The sequence below is a fragment of the Lissotriton helveticus genome, chromosome 8 (genome assembly GCF_964261635.1).
Source record: "Lissotriton helveticus chromosome 8, aLisHel1.1, whole genome shotgun sequence".
NCBI lineage: Eukaryota > Metazoa > Chordata > Amphibia > Caudata > Salamandridae > Lissotriton > Lissotriton helveticus.
The window spans coordinates 1,270,297,382-1,270,321,824 of NC_136069.1; positions in this window are offsets into that span (position 1 = coordinate 1,270,297,382).

The window sequence follows — 24,443 nt, forward strand, 5'->3', positions numbered from 1 at the left end:
AGCTGAAAAGGCACTGCACATATAACCTGTCTGAGCTGACGCCCCACCTGTGGGAGTGTAGCCAGGCTTCAGAGCACTTCAAAAAGCAGCTGACACACAACACAACAAACAGCCATGTACCTACCCCCTCCTTGTTGCTGTCTCTCCTGCAACTGCCCATGGAGGTCTGGGAACACCACTGTGAGGACACGGAGCATGTGGGGAGGTCAGGCGACGGCATCCACCATGTAGGCGTGGAGGTTACAACTTCAGCTGGACCCGGGCGATAGGCCGGGTCCAGCACTGGATGTCCTGGCTCCTCTTCTGCACGTTCCGCAGGCACCGGCGAGTGTCCCCCACAGACCTGACGGCCCTGACGATGTCCCGCCATATTTCCCCTTTCTCCTGTGCAGTTACCTGTCAGGAAGACACAGTGAAACACCATCAGTACACCTGCTCCATGTCCAAGAGACACACTTGCACATCTTTGATAATGTGAACAGGGCATATGATGCTGACAGGACTTGCATCATTGTCCCTGTGAATTTGGCCTGTGTGCAAGCCCCAATGCACTACATGGCATTGAAAGCCAACAGATGGCGTGACGGGTGCAACACACTCACTGATCATGGCACACACTGCGAAACACATGCAACTGCAGGGTGTGGGACAGCACGTGCTAAGCAGTCACATATCCCACTCCACTTTTGAACCCTCAGCAGACCAGACATACACACCCTGGCACAGATCCCTCGCCTGTCATTGACAACAGCGGATACAACCCTCACATTGCACATGTGCCACTTGCCACTGGCATGTCACAGGTGTCGTGCTAGCTTTGCAAGTCAGGCACACAGCACTGCTTACTTGTCACATCAGATGGGTAGAGCTGCTGCATATGCCATGCAGCAGTGGTGCAAAACATCTCAAACACACTCACCCACATGACAAGGCACATTCACACACATAAATGTCCATGAGGTTGTAGACATCATTTGGACAATCTCACCACAGGTTCCCTCAAGTCGTAAACATCTGTGAGTACAGTCACCTCTCATGCCCGGGGAACCACTGTTCCACCTCAGTACATTTGGAAATAAAGCCACCAAAGTCTGGCATGGCTGAATGTGTCATTCACTATGGGACTCACTCCAAGCCACATTGCATGTCTGTCCCACCAATACACAATCCCTGTTGTAACACTCACACAACAGGTGCACAGTCAAAGGTAGTGGAGTCAGCACTCACCTGCTCCCTTGGTCTCCCATACAGCTTGCTGTACTGTGGTAGGAGGCTGTCCAGCAGGGCCTGGTTTTCCTCATCAGTGAAGGCTGGGGCCCTCTCCATAGTACGAGCCATGAGATGCCAGAGGATGCAGAAACAGCAGCAGTGTGGTCCACTCCAATGTTGTGCAGGCAAGTGCCCTCTCAGGGCTTCATGCTGCCTTAAATCAGTGCTGCGGAGGGGCTTTCAGTTCAAGGAATACAGAGTGATAGGTCAGAATCGTTCTCATCGTACGTTTCCTCCAATCCCTTTAAACATACGGCTCTGACACGCATTCGCATCGTTTAAAATTTGAGCTTCCGCTCAACAATCATTTTGTAACATTGTATTTTTTGGGCCAACTGACTTTTGCAGGACACCTGTTGGACACATAGTAACTCAAATCTCAGTATCCATGACAACCAGGATGCATTCAGGGCCTACTACTCTTCCCCTATGTGTCCCCTAAGTAAGTTTGAGATCCACATATGTGTACGGTGCATTTCACGCGCTCGCGTATGGCACCCTTGCAATAGTGATACGATGCGCACACACGCCCGGAATGTAGGGGTACGGTGCGCTCACGAATGGCACGATTACAATAGTGTTACAATGCGCACACACGCCCGGAAAGTAGGGGTACGGTAAGGTGGCATATGGCACGATTACAATAGTGATACGATGCGCACACACACCCGGAAAGTAGGGGTACGGTGCAGGGGTACGGTGCGTTTCCCATGGTGCGTTTCACACGCAGGGGTATGGTGCATTTCACACGCTGATGCCAATGCAGGGGTACGGTGCATTTCACATGCAGGGGTACGGTGCGTTTCCCATGGTGCGTTTCAAACGCTGATGCCAATGCAGGGTTACGGTGCATTTGCCACAGTGTGTTTCACATGCTGATGTCAATGCAGGGGTACGGTGCGTTTCACACGCAGGGATACTGTGCGTTTGACACGCTGATGCAGGGGTATGGTGTATTTCACACAGTGCATTTCCTACGCTGATGTCAATGCAGGAATACGGTGCGTTTCACACGCAGGGGTACGGTGTGTCTCACACGGTGCATTTCACACGCTGATGCCAATGCAGGGGTACGGTGTGTTTCCCACAGTGCGTTTCACATGTTGATGCCAATGCAGGGGTACGGTGCATTTCACACGGTGCGTTTCACACGCTGATGCCAATGCAGGGGTATGGTGCATTTCACATGGTGCGTTTCACACGCTGATGCAAATGCAGGGGTACTGTGCATTTCACACGGTGCGTTGTACACGCTGATGCTAATGCAGGGGTATGGTGCATTTCACACAGTGCGTTTCACATGCTAATGCGAATGCAGGGGTACGGTTCGCACAAGGATGTTTTTCAAGTACTTGTCATTGCATACTTTCATGTGCAGGCCCTAGGTATGGCAGCCTGTGACATAGATGCTCAAACTGAGGTCAGTGCACAGCTAACTTAAATTAAGTTATTCATAGTCGTCTAGTGTAGACCCACAGGGGTTCGTATCCCGGTAAGGTCGCAACAACCTGAACTTTTCCCGTATTTTTTCATACTTTTTTCCTTTTAACCTTTTTTAATTCTGGTAGTCCCTAGAGCAACCATTAAGCATAGCATAATTGCATTTGGAAAAGATATCTTGATATCTTTCTTTTCGCGGAGAGACCGTAGGACTGAACACAGGCTTTCGTTAGAAAAACATCGTAGTATTTCTCCTAGCTCATTGATCACGTGATCGGAGCAGGAGCTTATAGGAAAGCTTTAGTTATCAGGACAACCGCGTGTAACGGAGGACAGCAGAGACCAGGAAGAACCTCAACCATTCGTATAAGATACGGGAACCAGGTTAGTTTCTAGTTTGTAGAATAGCGGGGCATTTCCATTTAGCCAGAGGAACCGAGTGCGAAGGGAACAGTACACTGACTGCATCTTTTTGAATTTTGTATGTTACAGAATTTTTCCGTCAAACTGAATACAGCGACATGTAAGTGACTACACGTTATATTCAGAATACTTGGAGAAATAAGGGTGAACTGGTGTTTATAGCGCATACATAGTTACACTTAATGGTTGTAGGATATCCACGTCTAAAAATACATGAGACATGTTTTTTATGTACTGTTTAAACATATGAATCATATGCTTTCATTAGAGTTTTTTTTGGTGATTATTTGTATTTTCTTTATTGTTTATAGTGTTGATTCCCTGACGAAGGGCGACAGGGTCACGCCCGAAATGCATTGGAGTGATATAAAATGTTGTCGCTGATGTGATTATGATAAAAAATCCAACACAGAATATTTTCAAAACAAAACCGAAAGTTAAGAATGAATTTGAATAAATATTGAATAACAAAAATATCATAAATGTGTGGAATCCTCTTGTACTAAGGGAGGAGATACAGGTGTGCTCGGAGGGATGTCCTTAATGACCCATTAAGGACACTGAAATAAATTAGCCTGTGACATAGCACAGGGCATCAAATCTTGTTGCACAATCGATGTGGACACATGTCATGTGTGATGGGGTAGTATGTGGCACATATCACCTTGACACTTCTCACATGTGTATAATTTGTCCGATTTTGTCATGCACAGAAACACTGGGATGGCACAGTCATCACTACCGGCACCTGTCTCCTGATGCCAGGCACTTTGTCAACTGACATGTCACGCTCAGCATGACCCTATGTGACTATGTCAGGTGTGTGTCATGTGCAACATTGAGCTTGCTGTTTGTGTTCCATACACTGCATCTGCTGTTGGTGCATATTATATGGGTCTGTGTTGAGATGGCAATGGTTTCACATCTACGCACACCATGCCACATGTGTATTCCCACGGCTGTTGGGTCTGATGGCATCAGACATCATATTTCCCCAAGCATACATGTCTGTGTTGTGACAATGGCTGTGTTGTTTTGTTGTCACGCGTACACCTTAATCCCAATGTGTTTGATATGTACATTTGACATTCCATGTGACTTGTGCGTGTGCCTTGCAGTCAGCTATCTGGATGAGATGACAACCTTCCACTGCAGGTATTGTGACGTGTGTTACTCTAGTGATATTTTGGGCTGTTCACTCAGACCGGCCGTGCAGCTCATTTCAGGGCATGTCATGTTGATATGTCAATCAACAGGTGTATCTGGCTTTTCGTAGGAGTGCCAGCAAGCTGGCATATGTGTCCTGGATGTATTGCACACGTCAGACTCCATAGTGACCTGATGTCTAGTAGCAGTTTTGCATGTGCTACGTACATTGCCATTGATGTTGGCTGACTGTTAACCTACATTTTTCCCAAATATGTCCTGCAAGAATTGCATTAAGGTTAAGAAACGCTAGAAGTGAATAAAGTTTTTTAATGATAGCCGCAAGTTTGCACATTGTTATGCTGCTAAAATAGTAATAAACTGTTGAGGATTATTATGGACTCCTTTCGGGTAGTTTGCCTGTGCAGACTTAGGGGCCGATTCCGATTCGTTAAAATCCCATACAAATAGCCGTACGGAGCATATTTCCCGTACGAATACCCTGAATCGTCCCCGTACGTACGATGAAGTATGATTTGGATCCAATGCAGATCTCTGTACGATTCGTACTAAAAACCATACGATTGAAATATACGTACGATTTGTATCCGGAAGAGGCATTACGCGACGTCCGTATGTAAAGAAGCAGCAAGTTCCGGCCCAGCAAGTACGATCCATCTATGTGACACTCCGTACGACCCTTTTTCTACGAGAGCTCAAAACGTCCGTAAAAGCAGAGTCCGACCCGAACCCCATCCCCGGTATGAGACATACACGCCAATGAACCCCTTCGTCCGTGTCATCCCAGTCCTGTACGCCTACGACCTGGTGCACAGAAACCGATGAGGGCGCATACGGTGAGAACAACGTACCGCAACAACGGAACTGTACTTGTACGGTGGGTCTTACACACTCGCGTATGGCACCAATGCAATAGTGATACGATGCGCACACACGCCAGGAATGTTGGGGTATGGTGCGTTTCACGCGTTCGTGTATGGCACCATGACAATAGTGATACGATGTGCACACACGCCATGAATGTTGGGGTACGGTGCGTTTCACGCGCTCGCGTATGGCACCATTACAATAGTGATACGATGCGCACACACGCCAGGAATGTTGGGGTACGGTGCATCTCACACTTTCGTGTATGGCACCATCACAATAGTGATACGAGGCACACACATGCCATCAACCCCATGTGGCCAACAGTATGGGGTGGGTGCAGAGGACTCCCAGCAGTGCCCAACTGTATGGGTGTGGGTGCAGAGGACTCCCAGCAGTGCCCAACAGTATGGGGGTGGGTGCAGAGCACACCCAGCAGTGGCCAACAGTATGGATGTGGATGCAAAGGACTCCCAGCAGTGCCCAACAGTATGGGTGTGGGTGCGGAGGACTTCCAGCAGTGCACAGACATATGAGTGGTAGGTGGACATGACTCGCAGCAGTGCCTAACAGTATGGGAGTGGGTCCGGAGGACTCCCAGCATGCCCAGATATATGAGGGGTGGGTGGATATGACTCCCAGCAGTGCCCAACAGTATGGGTGTGGGTGCAGAGGACTCCCAGAAGTGCCCAGACATATGAGTGGTGGGTGGATGTGACTCCCAGCAGTGCCCAACAGTACAGGTGTGGGTGCAGAGGACTCCTAGCAGTGCCCAGACATATGAGGGGTGGGTAGATATGTCTCCCAGCAGTGCCCAACAGTATGGGTGTGGGTGCAGAGGACTCCCAGCAGTGCCCAACAGTATGGGGGTGGGTGCAGGGGACTCCCAGCAGTGCCCAGACCTATGAGTGGTGGGTGGATATGACTCCCAGCAGTGCCCAACAATATGGGTTTGGGTGCAGAGGACTCCCAGCAGTGCCCAGACATATGAGGGGTGGGTGGATATGACTCCCAGCAGTGTCCAACAGTATGGGTGTGGGTGCAGAGGACTCCCAGCAGTGCTCAACAGTATGGGGGTGGGTGCAGAGGACTCCCAGCAGTGCCCAGACATATGAAGGGTGGGTGGATATGACTCCCAGCAGTGCCCATCAGTATGAGTGTGGGTACAGAGGACTCCCAGCAGTGCCCAGACATATGAAGGGTGGGTGGACATGACTCCCAGCTGTGCCCAACAGTATGGGTGTGAGTGCAGAGTACTCCCAGCAGTGCCCAACAGTGTGGGTGTGAGTGCAGAGTACTCCCAGCAGTGCCCAACAGTGTGGGTGTGGGTGTGGGTGCAGAGGAGTCCCAGCAGTGCCCAACAGCATGGGGGTGGGTGCAGGAGACTCCCATCAGTGCCCAGACATATGAGTGGTGGGTGGATATGACTCCCAGCAGTGCCCAACAGTATGGGTGTGGGTGCAGAGGACTCCTAGCAGTGCCCAGACATATGAGGGGAGGGTGGATATGACTCCCAGCAGTGCCCAACAGTATGGGTGTGGGTGCAGAGGACTCTTAGCAGTGCCCAGACACATGAGGGGTGGGTGGATATGACTCCCAGCAGTGCCCAACAGTATGGGTGTGGGTGCAGAGGACTCCCAGCAGTGCCCAGACATATGAGTGGTAGGTGGATATGACTCCCAGCAGTGCCCAACAGTATGGGTGTGGGTGCAGAGGACTCCTAGCAGTGCCCAGACATATGCGGGGTGGTGGATATGACTCCCAGAAGTGCCCAACAGAATTGGGTGTGGGTGCAGAGGACTCCCAGCAGTGCCCAACAGTATGGGGGTGGGTGCAGGGGACTCCCAGCAGTGCCCAGACCTATGAGTGGTGGGTAGATTTGACTCCCAGCAGTGTCCAACAATATGGGTTTGGGTGCAGAGGACTCCCAGTAGTGCCCAGGCATATGAGGGGTGGGTGGATATGACTCCCAGCAGTGCCCAACAGTATGGGTGTTGGTGCAGAGGACTCCCAGCAGTGCCCAACAGTATGGGGATGGGTGCAGAGGACTCCCAGCAGTGCCCGGACATATGAGGGGTGGGTGGATGTGACTCCCAGCAGTGCCCAACAGTATGGGTGTTGGTGCAGAGGACTCCTAGCAGTGCCCAACAGTATGGGGGTGGGTGCAGAGGACTCCCAGCAGTGCCCGGACATATGAGGGGTGGGTGGATGTGACTCCCAGCCGTGCCCAACAGTATGGGTGTGGGTGGAGAGGACTCCCAGCTGTGCCCAGACATATGAGTGGTGGGTGGGTATGACTCCCAGCAGTGCACAACAGTTTGGGGGGTACATCATCATCAGCATACCACAACTACATGGGGGTATGTGCACATCCCTAACTTACCATAATGATAGTGCCATAGCAACACATCACTAACAGCAGTGTCCCACTCCCTGGAGGATGGATTACTTTCACACACTGCGTGACACACCACATGTGGGTGATGATGTCAAATTAATCATGCATACCCACCCACGGAGGCTGCAGGCAAAATACACACCCTCCCATCATGCACAATAGTGTATAGTCATGTAACAGCCAACCAAACAAAGAGATCGAAAGGGAACAAACACTGTCACGCACATTCCAGGACTGATATAAATGGCCAGGTGATGGTCAGACCACCAAGATGTAGTCTATCATGGAAGGAATAGGGTTGAAACCCCTCAGATACAAGAAATAAAATTGTGAGTCATGTGCTCAAATACCCTGCATAACAATTCCCAACATAGGGGTAGGCTGTGATTACACACATGCATAGTGGTGAAAAGGGTGAATGTGTCCATGAAGGCATTTGTACATACTCAAAGCACAAGTACAGTGAGTTTCAAGCATGGCACAGACGAATGAGCAGTAGGCATCTGTGAGCAGGCATGACCATTGTTGAAGGGAACCGTCACCAAAAAAGAAAATGTGCACACATGTCAGCACAACAATTGTGTAACTGTCTGCATTGAAGATGTCAGGTGCCACAGAGGAAGGAACACTCCTTGGGTCAATGTCTCTAGATGAACTGAACACACAAAACCATTGATTAATTGCAGAGACATTGTGATGGCACACAGATACCATGGTCCACCTCATGACCATCAACAGAAAACTTCTTTCAGAACCCCAAAACATTACCATGACACCAACTCCCGGCCCCTCATCACCACCATCAAATACCTGAAATGCAATAGTGTTGAAAGGAAAATAAAAGGCTTTATTCAGCTGCAACAAATAATAAGTGCAAAAATGAGTCCCTGCTCAAGTAAGGCCAATGGCCAGTCCACACAAATGTCCTTGTAGGGGGACGTTGGGTAGGCTGTCTACCCCGAACTTGCCTGCACATGGACTATTTAAGGGGATGTAGACCCTTGGGGGGCATCATCGGGGGCAGGACCTGGCACGGCAGGGAGAGGAGTGGGAAGGGTAGGTGTGGTGGGTGCAGGGGTGGATGTATCCTCCTCAGTGGCTTGTGCAGCGCCAAAGGTGGACAGATACTCAGCACTGCACACTGCTGCCAGTTCCTCCAGACCAACCCCTGCACCCGAGGACACTATGGGAGTGGAGGTAAAGGGCTGTGAGGTTTGCGGACTGTGACTCCGGCTGCATTTCTGCGGTCTAACCACAGTCTCTGTGGGTGTGCCTGCAGCCCCCTGAGTGTGCATGCAAGATGGTGTGCGCTTTGACTTTTGTGGGGGTGTGCTGCCGGTGTCCGTTGGTGTGCGTGATCGTGTCTTCCTGCATGTGCCTTGGACAGGTATGGGAGAGGGGAGTGTGGATGGGTCCGAAGGAGGGGGGGACGGACCGCTGCAGGAGGGAACCTGCTGCCGTCAGTGACGAGTCCATGGACTGCATAATCCGATGTTGGTCAGACATCGTTGCTGACATGCCCTCCATGAACAACTACAACTGTGTCAGGATTTGAGTGTGGCCATGGAGGAAATTCAGCATCGATGTCTGATCAACATGTAACTGGTGGAGTAAGTCCACAGACTCCGCACTGAGGGCAGCAGGGGAGACATGGGCAGGGGCTGCGGTGCCGGTGCTGAAGGAGACATGGGGGGCTGCATGGAAAGAAGGGACGGGAGCAACTGGGAGGGTGGAGATGGTACTGGAGGAGGCGGGTACAGACTCAGTGATGCTGCCAGGTGTTGCGGCGCATTCCCCCTCCTCCAGGGAGTCAGAATTGGATCCATCGGCGTGGTAGGATGTGTTGCCTTCCAACAGGTCCGCAGACTGACTCCCCTCACCATCCATGCCACTGGCTCCCTCCGACTCCTCAGTGCTGGTGGCACTGTTGCAGGGTCCCTCCTCCAGGTCTGTGCAGCTGTCTCCTCCAGTTTCCGGGGATGATGCTGTGGGCAAGGAGAAGAAACAGAAATGCATCAGTCACCTGTATACATCTGACTCATGGGCACACAATCAATAGGTCACAGTACAAATCATGCCATGCATCACGAATAACATCCAGATAACTGAGCACATTTTTGAGCCTTGTATTGCCCAGTTGGTATAGACACAATGCTATTTGGACACAAGGATACAAAGAACACACCAGGCCACAACTTGAATGAGAAATACCCAGAGAAGCTAGTGTTTGTTTACAGGAGAGCAGATCAATACAATGAAGTGATGCCACCTCTTGTTCATCAAGAAAGAAACAGTAGTGGTGCCCCTCAGGGCAAACTTCTTGTGGAGAAGTGTGGCTCACTGGTTAGAGGAGGCAGACCTGGAAGCAGAGGTCAGCCCGGGACCAGGGTTCAATTCCCGGCTCGGCGGGGTCTTGAGTCCTAAAATGTCCATAGACTCGACAATTCTCGCTCCGGTGCCTACTCGATTCATGGGTTCACACTCTGCGACTCTGGGCAATAGCTTGCTTAATCTCCACAACGGCCCCTCGCGGCGGGATGCCTGGCTTTCACCTTGCGGATACCCTGCCGGGGTTCTCACAGGGGAATACCAGGACGGGTTCCCTAAGCAAGCGCTTAGAAACCGCTCGGTGATTTGCGCTATATAAATTCCTGTACAAACTAACCCACCTCATTCACCAAGGTGTCACCACCCTCAGAGTCCTGTAAGTACATTGGTCGAAAAGTTAAAATTAAACAAATGTCGGTACCTTGGGACTCACGTAATTTTACACAATCGACATGTATTGAATGTGGTAATTCGTCATTTTGTGAAAAGAACACTTATGTGCCTGCATGAAAGATGTCTCACAAGGAAATGCACACTAAAAACATTTCCACATTCATTGAAAAAGCTGGCACACTTCAAAATAAAACACTGTTAGGAACAAATGGCGTTGCAGATTGTCCATATACATGGTCCAACGGAGGTCTTAATGTCTTGACACTCCTTAATTTTTATGATCGACAACAAAGGACTTTCAAGACCACAAGACCACTGTGGGAACATGTATATGGAGGTCAAGGCACACCATTTATCGCTAACACTGGCCTCTTTGAAAAGGTGCCAGTGTCTTACATGAAAGTGGAAATGTCAATTTGTGTGCACTAACTTGTGAGACATCTATCATGCAGGCACATAAGTGTTACATACACAATTCGTCATATTAACACATTCTAAACATGAACAACTTTTAACAAGTGTTGTGAGTGCCAAGGTACAATCCTTTATGTGACACAACTTGAAATATGTCAGTCCTCACATGGGCATCCATTCCCTGATGACACAGTTGCGTGCACATAAAACCTACTGGCTGTCATGTGGAGTGGCACACATGTCCCAACTCAGGACAATGCTTAAGCTAATGGGCCTGCAATTGTGATGAAGAAAATCATTGCTGCTTTGTGGACACACCCTTATCCCCAGGCAAAATGTCGACACAGATGTCTGCACACAAAGATAAAACAGCGTTGCATCTGAACTACATATATATGGCAAAAATGTATGAGTCTGAATCATGTCTGGAACAAAACAACATAGGCTGCAAAGCTACAAATTAAATCACTGGCCACCATCACAGGGGCAGTGCATGGTGAAGCATTGTTCAGCCAATTCTCACCCTCAGGTCAGACCTGGCAAGGCTAAATCAGGCGGGCCCATGTAGACCTCTCCCGCACAACACCCCCATACCTCAGTCAATGTGATTGATACAGCTTAAGAAGTGAGACCTCTGAATCTGGGTAACAAAAACTGTGCAGCAACACTTTCAAAAGTAACCCAACATCACCTTGTGGGACTGGCAAAACATATGTGTGACAAACAACCATCAACCGATTGGGGTGAATAGGCACACAGGAACTGCCCAGTGTGAGTACGCACAAGCCAAATGTTGTATCCCTGTCCAGTGGACACATGTAGCAGACACAGGAAAAATACAAACTATGCCAGGGACCAATGCCACAGAGGCAGACCCATGCTGATCACACATAGAATGGGCACAGTGTTGGATGACACACATAATTAGGAGGCACACTGATCCATGGGTCTGGAGTGAGCTGACTGTACCATGAGCAACCGTCGCGGCACTATGCATATCTCCCACTGATGTACATCATGTCTGAGGACACTACACTACATACGTCATGCATGCTGCAAGGGTGTGCAGTTGAAACCTTACACTGCTATGTTGAGAGTCATCATCAGTGCCAACAAATATGGAGCCCCAACACAGTGCACAGGTCATGGCACAGGCAAGGTCCCAACACATGTCACAGACCACCCTCCCACATGATGTGGAAAACAATGTGCAGTCTGATTTTCTTGCACCCTAGATGAACATGTGCAAATGTGATTATACACAGACCAGGGGACACATCTTAAGGAGGGGAAGGGATGAAAATGAGCACCAGGTGACTATGGTGAGCTGAAAAGGCACTGCACATATAACCTGTCTGAGCTGACACCCCAACTGTGGGAGTGTAGCCAGGCTTCAGAGCACTTCAAAAAGCAGCTGATACACAACACAACAAACAGCCATGTACCTAACCCCTCCTTGCTGCTGTCTCTCCTGCAACTGCCCATGGAGGTCTGGGAACACCACTGCGAGGACACGGAGCATGTGGGGGGTCAGGCGACGGCGTCCACCATGTCGGCGAGGAGGTGACAAATTCAGCTGGACCCGGGCGATAGGCCGGGTCCAGCACTGGATGTCCTGCCACCTCTTCTGCACGTTCCGCAGGCACCGGCGAGTGTCCCCCGCAGACCTGACGGCCTTGGCGATGTCCCACCAGATTTCCCCCTTCTCCTGTGCAGTTACCTGTCAGGAAGACACAGTGAAACAACATCAGTACACCTGCTCCATGTCCAAGAGACACACACTTGCACATCTTTGATAATGTGAACAGGGCATAGGATGCTGACAGGACTTGCATCATTGTCCCTGTGAATTTGACCTGTGTGCAAGCCCCAATGCACTACATGGCATTGAAAGCCAATAGATGGCGTGACGGGTGCAACACACTCACTGATCATGGCACACACTGCGCAACACATGCAACTGCAGGGTGTGGGACAGCACATGCTAAGCAGTCACATATCTCACTCCACTGTAGAACCCTCAGCAGACCAGACAGACACACCCTGGCACAGATCCCTCGCCTGTCACTGACAACAGCGGATACAACCCTCCCTTTGCACATGTGCCACTTGCCACTGGGGTGTCACAGGTGTCATCCTAGCTTTGCAAGTCAGGCACACAGCACTGTTTACTTGTCACATCAGATGGGTAGAGCTGCTGCATAAGTGCAAAACATCACAAACACACATGACAAGGCACATTCACACACATAAATGTCACCTCTCACTCCGGGGGAACCACTGTTCCACCTCAGGACATTTGGAAATAAAGCCACCAAGGTCTGGCATGGCTGAATGTGTCATTCACTATGGGACCGTCCTGCCTCCATCTGCAGCGGTCGCTCCCCCACGCTCCCAGGGCTTCCTGCTTGGTATCGTAGCCTGTGCTCTGCATCACTTGTGCTTTTAAATTATTATTGTGCTTTGAAATTCGCTTGCGTGACTTGAACATTAGCTTGGCCAGACCTTAGCGCTGCGCTGTTTACATAACTTGCTGGGCGCTCTGATTTATTCTTGTTGTCTGCCTGACTGTGCCTGCACCTCTGCCCACCCCAACCTCGTCCTGTTAGGTTTCGTTTCTGCGAGCCATCTTGTTGTTGTTGTGACGTCCCAGCCCGCAGCTCCACCCCGCTACCGCCTCCCAGCTGACCCTCCCTCCCACGATAGAGTATAGGCTCCCATCTCCAGGCTCGGCGCTGTGACCGTCCTGCCTCCATCTGCAGCGGTCGCTCCCCCACGCTCCCAGGGCTTCCTGCTTGGTATCGTAGCCTGTGCTCTGCATCACTTGTGCTTTTAAATTATTATTGTGCTTTGAAATTCGCTTGCGTGACTTAAACATTAGCTTGGCCAGACCTTAGCGCTGTGCTGTTTACATAACTTGCTGGGCGCTCTGATTTATTCTTGTTGTCTGCCTGACTGTGCCTGCGCCTCTGCCCACCCCAACCTCGTCCTGTTAGGTTTTGTTTCTGCAAGCCATCTTGTTGTTGTTGTGACGTCCCAGCCCGCAGCTCCACCCCGCTACCGCCTCCCAGCTGACCCTCCCTCCCACGATAGAGTATAGGCTCCCATCTCCAGGCTCGGCGCTGTGACCGTCCTGCCTCCATCTGCAGCGGTCGCTCCCCCACGCTCCCAGGGCTTCCTGCTTGGTATCGTAGCCTGTGCTCTGCATCACTTGTGCTTTTACATTATTATTGTGCTTTGAAATTCGCTTGCGTGACTTGAACATTAGCTTGGCCAGACCTTAGCGCTGCGCTGTTTACATAACTTGCTGGGCGCTCTGATTTATTCTTGTTGTCTGCTGACTGTGCCTGCGCCTCTGCCCACCCCAACCTCGTCCTGTTAGGTTTCGTTTCTGCGAGCCATCTTGTTGTTGTTGTGACGTCCCAGCCCGCAGCTCCACCCCGCTACCGCCTCCCAGCTGACCCTCCCTCGCCCAGCCCCCCCTCCACTATCTACATATGGCAAAGCAACTGTCGCGCAGTGGTCACGCGCAGCGGACGCGCGCCGAAGGTGCGCCAAAGGTAAGCCCGTCTACGCCAGTCCGCGCCTGGACCGCGCCCAGCGCCAGACCCCCTGGTCCCCGCCGTACCCAGTCCACTACAATCACATATGATGCCGCGTCTCTCCTCGCCCTCAACCCCGGACGCACACCACAATGCTGCTTAGCCACCCCAGGACGTACCCATGGTCCATTCACCTGCCTCTCCTGCAAGTTCAATTGCTCCAGGACCCTCACCAAACCCTCCTCCGCCACACGCCGCCCCCGACGCTAACCACCTGAAGTGCATCTTGATCAACATCCGCTCGGTCCACAGACACGCTACGGAACTCTGGGACCTACTCGACAATGCTTCTCCTGACATCGCCTTCCTTACAGAAACATGGATGAACACATCGTCAGCACCCGACATTGCCATAGCCATACCGGACGGCTACAAGACTATCCGTAAAGACCGCACCAACCAAACAGGAGGAGGCATCGCCATCGTCCATAAGAACACCATCAAAGTCACGACCAGCACCGATGATAATCTTACATCCGCAGAACATCTCCACTTTCAAATCCACACAGACCCTAGGACCACACTTAGAGGCACCCTCATCTACAGGCCCCCAGGCACCCGCACTCAATTCAGCGATGACATCACGGACTTCGTCAGCCCACATGCCCTCGCCTCCGATAACTACATTCTTTTAGGCGACTTCAACTACCACCTTGAAAACAAACACGACAGCAACACCACCTCCCTTCTGGACAACTTGGCCAATCTTGGACTCAAACAACTCGTTGACGCCCCCACCCACGCAGCCGGACACACGCTCGACCCTATCTTCACCTCCAGCAAGCACATCTCCTTCAATCACACCACAGCCCTCCACTGGACGGACCACAGCTGTGTTAACTTCAGCTACAAAACCACCCTAAACCACAACCGCCCACAACCCATTCCTCTGAGAAACTGGAATAAAATCACCTCCGACCAACTCCTCACATCACTCAATCAAAACCCTCCCACCCTCTCATTGGACCCAAACCAAGCAGCCACCAATCTCAAGCAATGGATCACCCATAGTGCTGACGAATTAGCACCCCTGAAACAACACCAGATCAAATCAACCAACAAAAAGGCTCCCTGGTTCAACGATGACCTTAAAAAATCCAAGAAGCTATGCCGCACCCTGGAGAAAACATGGAGAAAAATCCCAACCAGAGACAACATGGCCACCCTTAAGGCAGCCACCCGAATACACCACCAACTGATCCGATCCGCCAAGAAATCAGCATTCAAGGATCGTCTCGACAACAACTCTCACAACAGCAAGGAACTCTTCAACATCGTTAAAGAATTCACCAACCCCACCGCAGCATCCAACGACATTACTCCTTCCCAAGACCTCTGCAACGCGTTATCCTCCTTCTTCTACAACAAAATTGCCGACATCCACAACAGCTTTAAGAACACTCCCAGCGTTCATCCCTCCCCACCCCCCTCAGATCCAACCCCGCCAACTAACATCCTTAGCGCCTGGAACCCAATCACCACTGAAGAAACCATCCGCCTAATGAACTCAATCCACTCTGGCTCGCCAACTGACCCCTGCCCCCACCACATCTTCAACAAAGCTGACTCCATCATCGCACCCCATCTCCGTGATGTCATCAACTGCTCATTCAACTCTGCCGCCTTTCCAGAAAGCTGGAAACACGCCGAACTCAGCGCCCTCCTGAAGAAACCCACAGCAGACCCCTCTGAACTTAAAAATTACCGGCCCATCTCCCTCCTCCCATTCCCGGCCAAAGTCATCGAGAAAGCCGTCAACAGCCAGCTCGCCGCCTTCCTTGAATCCAACAACTCCCTAGACCCATCCCAATCCGGATTTCGAGCCAAACACAGCACCGAAACTTCCCTAATTGCAGCTACTGACGACATCCGAACTCTACTGGACAACGGTGAAACAGTGGCCCTCATTCTACTCGACCTCTCCGCCGCTTTCGACACAGTCTGCCACAGTACCCTTATACAACGCCTCAGCAACATTGGAATACAAGGAAAAGCCTTGAACTGGATCACCTCATTCCTCGCTGGGAGAACCCAAAGAGTCCGACTTCCCCCTTTCAACTCTGAAGCCACCGAAGTCATCTGTGGCGTACCACAAGGATCTTCACTCAGTCCCACCCTCTTCAACGTTTACATGAGTCCACTCGCTTCCATCGCGCGTCAACACAACCTCAACATCATCTCTTACGCCGACGACACCCAGCTTATCCTTTCCCTCACCAAAGACCCCAACACCGCCAAAACCAATCTTCACGAAGGCATGAAAGATGTAGCCGAATGGATGAATCATAGCCGCCTAAAGCTCAACTCAGACAAAACGGAGGTGCTCATCCTAGGATCTTCCCCCACTGCTTGGGACGACTCTTGGTGGCCTCCCGCTCTGGGCACAGCACCCACACCCACAGACCATGCACGTAACCTCGGCTTCATCCTAGACTCCTCTCTCTCGATGTCCAGACAAGTCAACGCAGTCTCATCCTCCTGCTTCAACGTACTTCGCATTCTCAAAAAGATCTTCTGCTGGATCCCCCTCGGGACAAGAAAGACTGTCACCCACGCACTGGTCACGAATCGACTGGATTATGGAAACACCCTCTATGCCGGAATCACAACAAAATTACAGAAAAAACTCCAACGCATCCAAAACGCATCAGCAAGACTCATATTAGACGTCCCTCGCCAAGATCACATCTCCGGACACTTAAAATACCTCCACTGGCTTCCCGTCAACAAAAGAATTACTTTCCGCCTTCTCACCCACGCACACAAAGCCCTCTACAATCTAGGACCCGAATGCCTCAACACTCGACTGTCATTCTACAAACCCACCCGCAAACTAAGATCGTCCAATCAAGCCCTCGCCGCAGTCTCGCGCATCCGAAGATCCACCATGGGTGGCAGATCATTCTCATTCCTTGCTGCCAAGACCTGGAACTCACTCCCCACTCACCTCCGCCTCACTCAAAACCACATCGCCTTCAGAAAAGAACTTAAAACATGGCTATTCGAAAAATAACGATCCCCTCCCCAAGCGCCTTGAGACCCTCTCGGTGAGTAGTGCGCTATACAAATGCTTGAACTTGAACTTGAACACCACATTGCATGTCTGTCCCACCAATACACAATGCCTGTTGTGACACTCACACAACAGGTGCACTGTCAAAGGTAGTGGGGTCAGCACTCACCTGCTCCCATGGTCTCCCATACAGCTTGCTGTACTGTGGTAGGAGGCTGTCCAGCAGGGCCTGGTTTTCCTCATCAGAGAAGGCTGGGGCCCTCTCCATAGTACGAGCCATGAGATGCCAGAAGATGCAGAAAAGCAGCAGTGTGTTCCACTCCAATGTTGTGCAGGCAAGTGCCCTCTCAGGGCTTCATGCTGCCTTAAATCAGTGCTGCTGAGGTGCTTTCAGTAAGAGGAATAAAGAGTGATAGGTCAGAATCGTTTGCATCGTACGTTTCCTCCAATCCCTTTAAACATACGGCTCTGACACACATTCGCATTGTTTAAAATTTGAGCTTCTGCTCTACAATCATTTTGTAACATTGTATTTTTTGGTCCAACTGACTTTTGCAGGAGACCTGTTTGACACATAGCAACTCAAATCTCAGTATCTATGACACCCAGGATGCATTCAGGGCCTACTACTCGTCCCCTATGTGTCCCCTAAGTAAGTTTGAGATCCACACATGTGTACAGTGCATTTCACGCGCTCGCGTATGGCACCCTTGCAATAGTGATACGATGCACACACACGCCCGGAATGTAGGGGTATGGTGCGCTCACGTATGGCACGATTACAATAGTGATACAATGCGCACACACGCCCGGAATGTAGGGGTACGGTACGCTCGCGTATGGCACAATTACAATAGTGATACGATGCGCACACACGCCCGTAATGTAGGGGTACGGTGCAGGGGTACGATGCGTTTCACATGGTGCGTTTCACATGCTGATGTCAATGCAGGGGTACGGTGCGTTTGACATGGTGTGTTTCACACACAGGGGTACGGTGCGTTTCACACGCTGATGCCAATGCAGGGGTAAGGTGCATTTCACACGCAGGGGTACGGTGCGTTTCCCATGGTGCGTTTCACACGCTGATGCCAATGCAGGGGTACTGTGCGTTTCACACGCTGATGCCAATGCAGGGGTATGGTGCATTTCCCACAGTGTGTTTCACACGCTGATGCCAATGCAGGGGTATGGTGCGTTTCACACACAGGGATACTGTGCATTTGACACGCTGATGCCTATGCAGGGGTACAGTGCATTTCACACAGTGCGTTTCACACGCTGATGTCAATGCAGGGGTATAGTGCATTTCCCATGCTGGGGTACGGTGTGTTTAACACGGTGCATTTCGCACGCTGACGCCAAAGCAGGGGTACGGTGCATTTCACACGCAGGGGTACGGTGCGTTTCCCATGGTGTGTTTCACACACTAATGCCAATGCAAGGGTACTGTGCGTTTCACACGCTGATGCCAATGCAGGGGTACGGTGCATTTCCCACTGTGTGTTTCACACGCTGATGCCAATGCAGGGGTACGGTGTGTTTCACACGCAGGGATACTGTGCATTTGACACTCTGATGCCTATGCAGGGGTACGGTGCATTTCACACACTGCGTTTCACACGCTGATGTCAATGCAGGGGTATGGTGCATTTCAGACGCAGTGGTACGGTGTGTTTCACACGGTGCATTTCGCACGTTGATGCCAATGCAGGGGTACGGTGCGTTTCCCACGGTGCGTTTCACACGCTGATGCCAATGAAGGGGTACGGTGCATTCTACACGGTGCGTTTCACACGCTGATGCCAATGCAGGGGTACGGTGCGTTTCACACGGTGCGTTTAACACACTGATGCAAATGCAGGGGTACGGTGCGTTTCACACGGTGCGTTGTACATGCTGATGCAAATGCAGGGGTATGGTGTGTTTCACACTGTGCATTTCACACGCTGATGCGAATGCAGGGGTACGGTTCGCACAAGGATGTCTATCAAGTACTTGTCATTGCATACTTTCATGTGCAGGCCCTAGGTATGGCAGCCAGTGACATAGCATAGGGCATCAAATCTTGTTGCACAATCGAAGTGTGATTACCTTTGGACACATGTCATGTGTGATGGGGTAGTATGTGGCACACAACACCTTGACACTTGTCACATGTGTATAATTTGTCCGATTTTGTCATGCATATCAACACTGGGATGGCACAGTCATCACTACCGGCACCTGTTTCCTGATGCCAGGGACTGGGGCACTTTGTCAACTGACATGTCACGCTCAGCATGACCCTATGTGACTATGTCAGGTGTGTGTCATGTGTAACATGGAGCTTGCTGTTTGTGTAACATAAACTGCATCTGCTGTTGGTGCATATTACATGGGTTTGTGCTGAGATGGCAATGGTTTCACATCTACGCACACCATGCCACATGTGTATTCCCACAGCTGTTGGGTCTGATGGCATCAGACATCATATTTCCCCAGGCATACATATCTGTGTTGTGACAATGGCTGTGTTGTTCTGTTGTCACACGTACACCTTAATCCCAATGTGTTTGATATGTACATTTGACATTCCATGTGACCTGTGCGTATGCCTTGCAGTCAGCTGTCTGGATGAGATGACAACCTTCCACTGCAGGTATTATGACGTGTGTCACTCCAGTGTTATCTTGGGCTGTTCACTCAGACAGTCCTAGCAGCTCATTTCAGGGCATGTCATGTTGATTTGTCAATCAACAGGTGTATCTGGCTTTTCGTAGGAGTGCCAGCAAGCTGGCATATGTGTCCTGGATGTATTGCACACGCCAGACTCCATAGTGACCTGATGTCTAGTAGCAGTTTTGCTTGTGCTATGTACATTGCCATTGATGTTGGCTGACTGTTAACCTACATTTTCCCCAAATATGTCCTGCAGGGCACCGCCTCTACTAAGGCCATTCCCAGACTTGGCTACCATGAGGGAACATGCCTGCATCTGACGTTACAGATTTACTCAACAGTTAGGAGTTGACTAACAAGATGGCACCACATCGCCAACGGCAACACAGGTATCCTACTGCGCTGACCCCCAAGATAAAGGTGATGGCAGCCCTCCATTATTTTGCTACAGGTACGCTTCAATTAACCATAGCTGATGTAGGTGAAATGTCACAGACGATGTTCAGCCGTGTCCTGCGTGATGTATTGGCAGCCATGGTGGAGCACATTGATGAATTCATCAAATTTCTGACTCCTGAAGAGTTGAGAGATGTCAAGTGTGATTTCTATGCCCTGGGAGGGATGCCACATGTCATTGGGTCCATTGATGGGACACATGTGGCTTTGGTACCACCACAGGCACAAGAGCAGGCATACCGCAACAGTAAACATTATCATTCAATAAATGCCCTTGTGCTGTGTCTTGCTAACATGCTGATTTCCTACGTTTGTGCACGTTTTCCAGGATCGGCACATGATGCATTCATCATGAGGCGTAGCAGGGTGCCACCAATGATGCTGCAGCTGCGCAACGAGCGGGCCTGTCTTGTTGGTGGGTTAACTCTCTTTGTCCTGTGTGTTTCAGTATCTTTTACTCTGACGGCATCTCCTGACCCACTTATTTACATGATTTATCTATGTAGGGGACTCGGGATATCCCAACATGCCATGGCTAATGACACTTCTCCGCAACCCAAGAACAGTTGCAGATCAGTGGTACAATAATGCACACGGGCAGACCAGGCGAGTGATTGAGAGGACGTTTGCCTCATGAAGAGCCGATTCTGGTGCCTCAATAAGACCGGCAGATCCCTCCTATCTGCACCTGACAAGGTCTGTAAGATCTTCCTCGTGTGCTGCATGCTGCACAACATGGCAGTTGAGAAGGCAGTGCCACTCATCCTGGATCCTAAGGAGCAGGAACATTGACCTGTTGAGGATCAAGGGCTTGGTCACGATGCAAGTGATGAGGAGGAGGAGGATTTTCGGAGTCAGCTCATACTTAACTTCTTCTCATAATTGTGAGTCACTGGGAATGAGTGGGCAAGCTTGGGGCATTGAGTGGCATGTGTTGCAATGTGTGTGTCCTGCTGACTGTATGGAAAGTGACTTTGATGTGTGTTCTGATGTGTCACGCAAGTGCTGATGTCATGCCACACAGTAATGCGCAATGACTTCCCTTGAAATTTGCATGTGTCCTACATTGTTCCTGTTTCATAACTGACCATGTCTTTTGCAATTTTTTTTACCGGTGAACTCTTGTGTGTCTATCATTCCCAGGTTGCTGTGCCTGTTGTCTGTTCATGTCATCTTAGTCCTCCTGCTATTCCTCATGATGATTGCAACGTGGGCTGGATCAGCGTTCCATGCACGGACATGTGTAAATGGCAGTTTGGGTAAGAGATACAAACAGGCTGTTTGCTGTTGGTACAGTTTGGGAATGTGTGGGAACTGTTTCTGTGCATGTTGTAGTGCCATGCATACAGTCTCATCACCATGGATCAACTTACATGTTGCCCCACTCCCATGACATGCCAGTCACCCTTCATGACAGTCATCTGTAGTGGAGTGTGGACTCTGGTGAAGGCATCAATGTGTGTTAACCTTGCCCCTGACACATCACGTATACCACAGCTTGACATTGTGTGGGACATCACAACAGGCTCTATGAGGAATTGCAGCCTTGCTGTGTGCAGCAGGATGTGTTTGGCTGATCCACTTAAACTTGTGTGCCAGTACATTTTGATTTCCAACAACCATGTTGTGAAGGTGTGGGCCAGAGTATGTCCCACATGTTCTGTCAACTGTCCTGCGAGTCTGTTCGTATGGATGCATTGCCCTATGTGTCAATATGTTATGTCACTGTCACGTCGCTTACTCAGGGCCGGTGGAGAACACTGCTTTGCAAGCCTTCTCTGTAAGTTGATGAAAAATTTCTATTCACAACAAAGAGACAAAGGGAGTGGTGGAGGGTCCAAGGGGAGATTGTTTATAGACCGAAAAGAGTACCTAGTCCCCCAACTTGACAGCAAAAAACACGAGAGGTACTTACAGTCTGGATTTCAGGAGTCTACTGGAACCTAATTGTGTCCCGTATTCATATTCAGACCACACAGTTGATCTAAACAAATGACAGTGTCATGACAGAGAAGTGAGGCAGAGAAGATACAGATTCTAAAAGGCTAGAAAAAGTACCCATCAGCCCACTCAAAAGTGGAATCTCGTCATCTGGGTTGTTCAGTGTTGGAGAAAGGTGTCCTGTAGGCTCCTCCTCAGGGAGAGTCTGAGGTTGCCTAATAGCGGACCCTGGGATCAAGCATCCAACCAACAGATGACAGTGTGTGAGCGGAAGGGGCAGAAGTTGCAGTGCTCAAAAGAAAAACAGGAAAGGAAAATAATCCTCGTGATTTAAAAATACCTACTTTGATGAGATAAAAAACTTTATTGGGTCTGACCATCAAAGTGGTATTGTTAAAAGCAGTATGCTGATAGCATGCAAGGAATTGCTATCCACCATTTATGTTAGTTGGTCGACATGTTTCAGCCTAAAGCGGCTTTCTTCAGGACCTATGATTTGCTACTGCAACACTTACTTATTGTGATTTAGAACGTGATTTACAACCACTCTCCAATTATTAAGAGGAAGATGGTGTGTCTTCTCCTGTGTGTACAAAAGTGGGAAACAAAAGTAAAACAGTATTAGAAATATGCATATCTGTAGCATGAAACTCACAACTCTGTACAAGTAGAATGTATGAAAAAATGTGATTCTAACTCACCCTAATTGCAGGGAGAAAAAAAAACCTCACCTCACCTGGCAACTGCTCAGGGTGAAAGGAGGCCACGCACTGTAAATAAGCGCATGGATCTGAAGTTAATTTCAGAGCAACTATTGTAGTTACAAAAAACATTTCATTAGTGATACTACTGGACAAAAGGCAGAACTAGATTAGGAATGTATGCAGATGAGGAAAGCATCAAACTAGAAACCTCCATTAGGCCAACTCGCTTGATGGTCAGAGTAACCGATTAGCCATTACGTGAGGGAACCAGGACGCCTTTTCCTTAGTGCTTGGATAATTAATTAGTTCTTAGTAAAAGATTCAGCGCCTACAGTACTGTTTTATAGACAGAAAACAACCGCATAATGAAGCGCCATAGCTCACCTCTCCGTCGTTGCCTCGGATGGAAACCTGAGCCGAGGGGGAGGTGAAATGCTGAGTTCAAAGCGGTGTTTTATCTAAAGATAGCGGACCTTGGAGGGAACTCTCAATGTATGCGTTCCCATTGGCTCGCTATATGCACATGATGTTGGCCAATGGTGGCAGTCCAGGCCTCCAAGCGGGGCTGTAGTGAGCGGTAAAATGTGGACCAATAGAGAGCCATTATGACGAAGCGGACCTTGTAGGAAGCTCATCGGAGGAGTATTCTGATAGGTTCGCTGTCCGGGCCAATAGCTGTTTACTTCGTAGGGAACCTCGGAGCAGACCACAGCCAGCATTCCGTGATTGGTTGGGTGTAGACCAATCGTAAAAGGGCCAAATTAGCGTAGCTAAGTCCGTGGAGGTAGCGGACTATGTAGAAGACTCGTAACAGAAGTGTTCTGATTCGTTCACTTTTTGTGGGCCAATGGCTCACGCACAGACTCTAAAATGCAGTTACATTAGGGTCAAACGATGCAAAAGTGACGTCAGTAGTTAGACGTGGACCAATCAGAGAAAAGTTTAATACAGCGAACACGAAGTTCATTTGGAAAGAGGCAGTATGTTAATCAGCTGCCTCGAAGTTCAATTTGTCAGGGTAAAGGACAGTCGATCCTTCGTTCGACACACATCATGCGATCTTGTCTGGATAGGATGTCTGCTTCCAAAGGAGCAGAGCAGAGCAAGACAGACCCAATGTACGCGAAAAGACACGCAGACAGAATCACATATCCACACAGTCTTATGAGACATACATATGTATAAGTGTTACTGTGTGGTTTCGATGTATACAAAGTCCAGCGTGGCCAATCTAGACATTGCTTGTTCTTAGAACTAATAACACATCTAAGCATGAATATGGCCCGCAATAAGGCAGTGCTAAGCGGTCAACACGGTATACAAAGCCGGGTAGTTTGTCTGCTACATGGGCATGTGTCAACAGTATT